Below are 7,310 nucleotides of genomic sequence, written 5' to 3' on the forward strand. Positions count from 1 at the left end.
TGGCATGAGAATTTTAAATGTTGAAATTGAAAAGGTTAAAATGGCTCTTCACTGGCTTTTTTATTCAAATCGTAGAAGTAGACTTAGATAATATTTTAAAAGATGCGATGAATTTGGCCTAAGAGAAAGAAAGGTTCCTAACCAACTAGATGGAATTACATGTATGAAAGTTTAGTTGTTGCATATGAATATAGAAATCCCATAAACTCAATGTTTAATGCTCATGTAAGTGATGATGATGAGCACCTTACAAATGCGGATTGAGCTAATGTTAAAATGCTTGTAGATTTTTTAGAAAAATTTCATATTGCTACAAATGAATTTTCAGGGAAATATTTTCCTACTATTTCTAACTGTTTAGTTTATATTGCAGAACGTGCAAATTCGTTTGCTTATTTTCAGAGGGTGGGGAAATTTATGAACAAGCTATTGATTCTATGAGAAAGAAATTTAAAAAATATTTTTTTCCTATTCCCTCTATTTATGGTGTTGCTGCCTTGTTAAATCCTACTATGAAATTAGGAGGTCCTCAATTTTTGTATCAAACTGTTTATAATGGTTTAGCACTTGAAGATGAGGAGTTGTCTACACTTTCGGAAGCATAAGCCTCAATTAAAATAAATGCTCAAACTATTTATAGTGCTTATCAAATTGCAATAGATAATGCTAGACCAAATCTTCCAACTCCGTCTTCTTCTAGTTCTCAATCATCTAAAAGAACTGAGGGACTAAGAGCACTTACTGCTTGGGCCGGGTTCAGGGGTTCTCAAGGTTCTAGTACTAGTGATTGATCACAACTAAATGAGCTTGAAGTTTATTTGTCACAGGGAATTGAGGAAGTGAATCCCGACGGCTCCTTTAATATTTTGGAATGGTGGAAGGACAAAGAAAAACACTTTCCGATTCTTTCAAGGATGGCCCGAGATATTTTAACCATTCAAGCTTCAACAGTGGCATCTGAGAGCACTTTCAGTCAAGCAAGACTTCAACTCGATGATTATAGAGCGTCTATGAGGGAGAACTTGGAAAAATCAGTACTTTTCAGAGATTGGATCCGTTCGGAACGAAGAAATTTTGGACTTGCTGAATCACAACCAGAGGTAGACGAAGCTTATGAAGAAATGCTAGCTGAAATAGGGGAGGATGCAGCTTCGCCCGGAAACAATGATGAACAAGCTTCTTTTCCGCCACCACCAGCGAAAATTCCTCCGAACCTTGAAGGAGTTATGAAATTTGTAAGAGATACCATGTAAAATTAATATGTAACTTGTATTTTGGCACATCTTGATTAGTTTCTTTTTCTTCTCAATGGTGGTATAAGCACCTTGTTGTGCTTATTCCATGGGGAGAGGAAGACTAAGAAAGATATTGCCATGTTTTGTTAATGCTATAATAAAATTATAATGCATTGCTTTGAATATCTCTTTACAATATTTTTGTGTTTAAATTTGAATTCACAATTATATAATATAGTTTTTACAAGGAATTGCCTTAGATAACAAATTTTTTAAAAAAATAAATTTGAAATTAACCGTTGGGTCCACTTAGGCCCACATAGGCTCGGGACCGACCCACTTAGCCCGGGACCATTAGTTCGTGGTCCCGGTCCGGTTTCTACCAAAAACCCACGAAGCCCGGGACCGTTTAAGACGGGTCCACTTAGGACTGGCCCACGAGGCCCGTTTAGGCCTGGGCTCGGCTCACATTACACCCTTAGTTGATAGGAGTCATTGAGCCCATTTAAAATTGGAAAAGTTGTTGATCTTCTATGAACTTGGGAAGAGCTTTATAAGAGCATATGGGCCCTACATATGAGGAGTTCAACTCATCCAAAAGGCTTCTAAGTTTGGTGAAGTATGTGACAATGTCTGAAGACCCCTAAACAGTACCATTTATCTCTCCCTAAATCTGGAGATATTTGGATCCATTGGATTGTCCAAACCTCTCATTAATATCAGTCCAAACTTCCTTGGCAGTTCTAAAGCACATGGCACTGGTAGCAATATCTCAAGATACAGAATTGGTGATCCAGGCTTTCACCATATCGTTGCATCTCTCCCAGTAAGGGTAATAAGGAGAATTAGGGCTAGGTTGATTGATCTTACCATCTAAAAGCCCTAATTTATTTTTGGCTGAAAGGGAAGTGAGCATACTGCTCCTCAAAAGCACAAAACCATGGTCATCAAATGGCACAGGTACCAATTGGCTACCAAGACTATCAGAGGGACGGACATAGAAAGGATGAAAGGGATCGAGTGCAAAAGGTGCAAATCCCTCAGGTGTAGAAATTGAACTGATATCATCACCAGTACTACTCATAGCATAGACTAATTAGAGACAGCTAACAAATAGAGGTCCTTATTCATACAAATCTAAGAACAGCTCAAAAATAACGACATGCATATATTGAACTCACACGATGTAAACCCTAAGATATATTAAAATAATCCTCAAGTGTGTAGATTAGAGGGATATTACCAGCCTTCCTCTGAAAAACCCGAAGAAGTAGGGCTTTGCATGTACCGCAGAAACCCTAGCTTGAATGATCCGAAATTTCTGTTGGATCCTTCACAGAATCGTAACTTCTCATCAATACGAGTGAGTAGGAGATGATTTGAGCTGAAACCCTAAAAATTTCCGACCACAGATGAAAACCCCAAATCTTCGATTTAAACTAGAAATCGATTTTGATGGAATCTCCAAGCGAATCTTCATTGAGAATAAAAGTCACTATGCAGAGAATCAAAATTCCCTCTCTGATATCATGTTAGGATTAAGCTCAGACGAGCAATGGAGGAATAATGAATCAGAAAACCCTAGAAGGGTCGAGAAGAAGAGAGACAGAGAGAGAAAGATATAAAAAAGAATTAACCATCTGCCTTTCTTTATTTCATTAAGGAGTATATATATATTTACAACAATAAATGTGTAATGGACAAAATTACAAGTAATTGGGCTCGGGTTCTATACAATATCTATTGGTCCATATTATTTAGAAGGACTGCCAGTTTGGGCTATAACACAATATGCTGTAACTTTCCCTTCGGGAGTTGCTGATGTTAGCTGTATTTATTGCAATGTTATATCAGTGCATGGCACTGAATTACTAATTCAAGTTTATTTTTATATTTGTACTTGATGTTCCTCTCCTGTTATGGTAAACAACATTCTCCTATTAGCTGTGTTGAAAAAAGAAAAACTCATGAGTTTAATACATCGATTAATTCGAACTATGTATACATATGCAAATAAATAAATATTTAAAACCAAGTTAACTTGTACTATTACCATTTCTCTGCAGGCTCCTCGAACATCACAATAGTTTTGGTCAATAATAATGGGGTTGTCTACGGAGTTGAATTCAAGATTCTTAAATCGGACATCTCGTACACATCCTGTGCCAACCTATTCATATATTTAACAAGAAGTCAATATATTGATTCTTGTTCTGATTTTTAATAGCTGAGTTTTTTTTGTTTTTGTAGATGATCAATATATCTACATTATATGTACCTGTCATGTCTTGATACGAGCTCCATTTGTTGTTCCAGAGAAGAAAGAATTGCTCATATTGATATTCTCTACTTGAGCAAAATTACCACCTTTTCCTAAGCTTCCAATGTTGTGATATATATATATATATATATATATATATATAGACAGTACTAATAACTACTTACTATTACGTTCGTTTACGGTTAACTTTAACTTACGTTAGTTAACTTNAGACTAACTAACCTTACCTTACCTTCCTAAGCTTCCAATGTTGTGATATATATATATATATATATATATATATATAAGCAGTACAATTAACATTCATTAGCTTTTGGACTTTAATCTTGAATTCTTAAGAAAATTATTAAGTAATTAAGTACTTTAGAGAAACAGAAACAACCTTATACCATGACCTGATCCACAATGGATATCCGATATATTAACATAAGAACTGTGATCTCCAATCGAGGATTTACATTTTCTTACCTGTATGAGATTTAGTTGAGCCCCCTTCAGACCATGCAACTCCGTCTCTAGGTAAACGTCGGCCCTTACGTTGGGATTTGTTGATAGTGAAGCTGAAGATAAAGTCGCGACTTTGTTTATGGCAAGAGAGTTGCAATGATTTTCGACGAAATCATTTAACCCAGAGGAAAATTTCTCCAAATATGATGATAATTGGAAATCATGGAATCCATTTATGCATGTTTGATGATTAGCCATAGCCGCACTTAGCCATGTTTGAACATCATTCTTTGATGGGTCTGTTAAGTTGATACAAAGTATCTTCATAAAGCTTTAAGCAATCGGCCCAAGCCACGGGGGTGGCTCAAGGGGGAGGCTAATAAAGCCTTTGCTTTAGGCTCCCTAAATTTTGGGGCCCCAAAAATATTTATTGTGAATTTACTATCTTATTTTCGCTTAGACAATATTGAAGCTTATAGGAAAAAAGAAAAACCAATACTAAATCCTTATAAAAATAGAAAGAAAGACTATCTATTTCTTAACAATAGAAATACTTTGAATTAATACTCAACTTCATATTGATAAATAACGTTTTTCTTTACAATAAGATTCAAGGTAACCAATTGTAAATATGTGACTAACTTCTTACTAACTTGAATTTTCTTACCAACGTGAATATAAATATTATATTTATAAGATAATTCCACTATAGATAAAAATAAAGAAAGAAAGAAAGGAATAGATTAAATACTATATTTTGCAATAAAACTATACTATAGACAAAAAAAATCAAGGCACCTTATTAAAATTTGGCTTAAGACCACGAGTTTTATTGAGACGTATTTGCCAAGCCAACTTCCCTAACTAACTGAATGAACTTATATTCATAGCTAAAATCTCCTTATGAGCATTTTTCAGCTTGAGATAGGGTTACCCTAATGTCACGACCCCAAACCACCCCGGTCGTGATGGCGCCTATCGCAGTACTAGGCCAGTCGATTCGACATTCAACATATAAAAGGGTCTTTTTCTTAATTCATTTACTAATCAGATATTATCACAAGTCTTTTGTTTAAACATTTCAAAACAAGCGGAAACAAATATGCAAAACATCAAACACTGCCCGATCCCTGTGTCACTAGTCATGAGCCACTAAAATACAATCTGAAACTGACTACTCAATACAAGATGAGTCTGATAAAAACAAATACTAAAAGATAGGAAGGAAAAAGGCACGGCTGCGGATGCCATGCAGCTACCTTGCTAACTCTGGAAATGCTCTGAAAGAGAGAAACAACTTTCACTCGGATGCTCTGGCACCTGGATCTGCACACAAGGTGCAGGGAGTAACGTGAGTACGCCAACTCAGTAAGTAATAATTATAAATAAAGGCTGAGTGCAGTGACGAGCATTTAAAATCATATACATATCATAACATAAAAACCTCAGTGGGAATGACATGATCAAATCAGTAATTTAATTCTGAGCATCTAGTAAAAACTCCAGTTTCAAAGAAAGTCGTTAAAATATTTGTTCAACATTTTCAATAGAGGCTCAGTATAAAGAAGAGTGAAAACAGTATTTTCATAAAACAAGCCCCTCGGGCAAAGTATCCCTCATATATATAGCCCCTCGGGCAAGCCTCTCAGTCACTCGTGACTCAACTCTCATCAATCGGCACTCACACTCAGCACTCATGCTCAATAGATATCTTATAATAACCTCTGCGGCGTGCAACCTGATCCATAAATATATAGTCGACTGCACTCACTGGGAGTGTGCAGACTCCGGAGGGGCTCCTACAGCCCAAGCGCTATATTGCTCCGGCGTGCAGCCATATATATAACGCTGTGGCGTGCAGCCCGATCCATAACTATCCTCACAATCCGGCCCTCGGCCTCACTCACTCATCAGTCTCACAAGCCACTCGGGCATCTCAGTGCAAACTCAGGGAACTCAGCCCAAAATACTTTCATAAATATTAAAATAAAGTGATGAACAAGATTTAACAATAAACAGGTAATAACCATGACTGAGGATAATGCTTTCCATCAAAACAATGTGAGGATAACAGTAAAATACCCCTGAGGGTCCAGACAGTACGGCACAAGGCCCCAAACATGGCATTCAGCCCAAGTTAACAGAATTATTTCTAACACACATAGATATCTTATAGAGTTTATCAAAATATGCAACTCCACAGTTGCCACGGGACGGACTAAGTCACAATCCCTACGGGTGCACGCCCACACGCCCGTCATCTAGCATGTGTGTCACCTCATTTATCAAAATAGTACGAAATTCCGGGGTTTCATACCCTCAAGTCTAGATTTAGAATCGTTACTTACCTCGAGCGGACGAAAAATCTACTCCGCAGTGCCTTGCCTCTCGACTCGGTCTCAAATCGCCCTGAATCTATCCAAAATCAGAATCATATCATCAATACATGCCAAAGGAACAAAGCCCACACGAAAATTATCAAATTAAATCAAAATTCCCGAAATTGGCCAAACCCGACCCCCGGGCTCACGTCTCGGAATCCGATAAGAATCACAACACTAGAATCCTTATCCTCTCACGAGTCTATACATACCAAAATAATCAAAATCGAACCTCAAATGGCCCCTCAAATTCCCAATTTAAACTCTCCAATTTCAAGCCCTAATCTCCCAACTTTCCCCCAAAAATCATGATTAAACAATGGAATAATTGCCATAAACACAAGATACAAGGTCCAAGTAGCTTATCTCACTGAAACCACTTAATTCCCCCCTTGAAACCGCAGTCCCCAAGCTCCAACTCGTCCAAAAATAGTGAAGAAAATGGCTGAAATTCGCGACGTGAGGCTTTTATAGTTTCTTCCCAGCGATTTCCGCATCTGCGGTCTCCAAGTCGCTTCTGCGACGCCGTACCTGCGGAAAAACCATCGCAGGTGCGGTTTCACTTAACTCGGGAAATCCCGCATCTGCGGTCTCGCAGGTGCGGTCCTTTGTGCGCACCTACGGATTTGCCTCAGCTTCTAATCCTCCGCATTTGCGGCCTTGCTCTCGCACCTGCGGTCCCCAATCCGCAGGTGCGGATATGACAGAAGCAGCAGCTTCAGCTGCTCAAAACCAAGTCCAATCTTTCCGTTCACCATCCGAATCCATCCCGAAGCCCTCGGGACCTCAACCAAACATACCCACAAGTCACATATCACCATTCAAACTTATTCCAACTTTCGAAACACTCAAAACAACATCAAAATACCAAATTACCCTCGGATTCAAGCCTAAGAATTTTCAAACTTCCGAACTCCGCAAACGATGCAAAAACCTATCAAACCTCATCCGAATGACCTGAAATTT

Source organism: Nicotiana attenuata, unplaced genomic scaffold, assembly GCF_001879085.1.
Source record: "Nicotiana attenuata strain UT unplaced genomic scaffold, NIATTr2, whole genome shotgun sequence".
NCBI lineage: Eukaryota > Viridiplantae > Streptophyta > Magnoliopsida > Solanales > Solanaceae > Nicotiana > Nicotiana attenuata.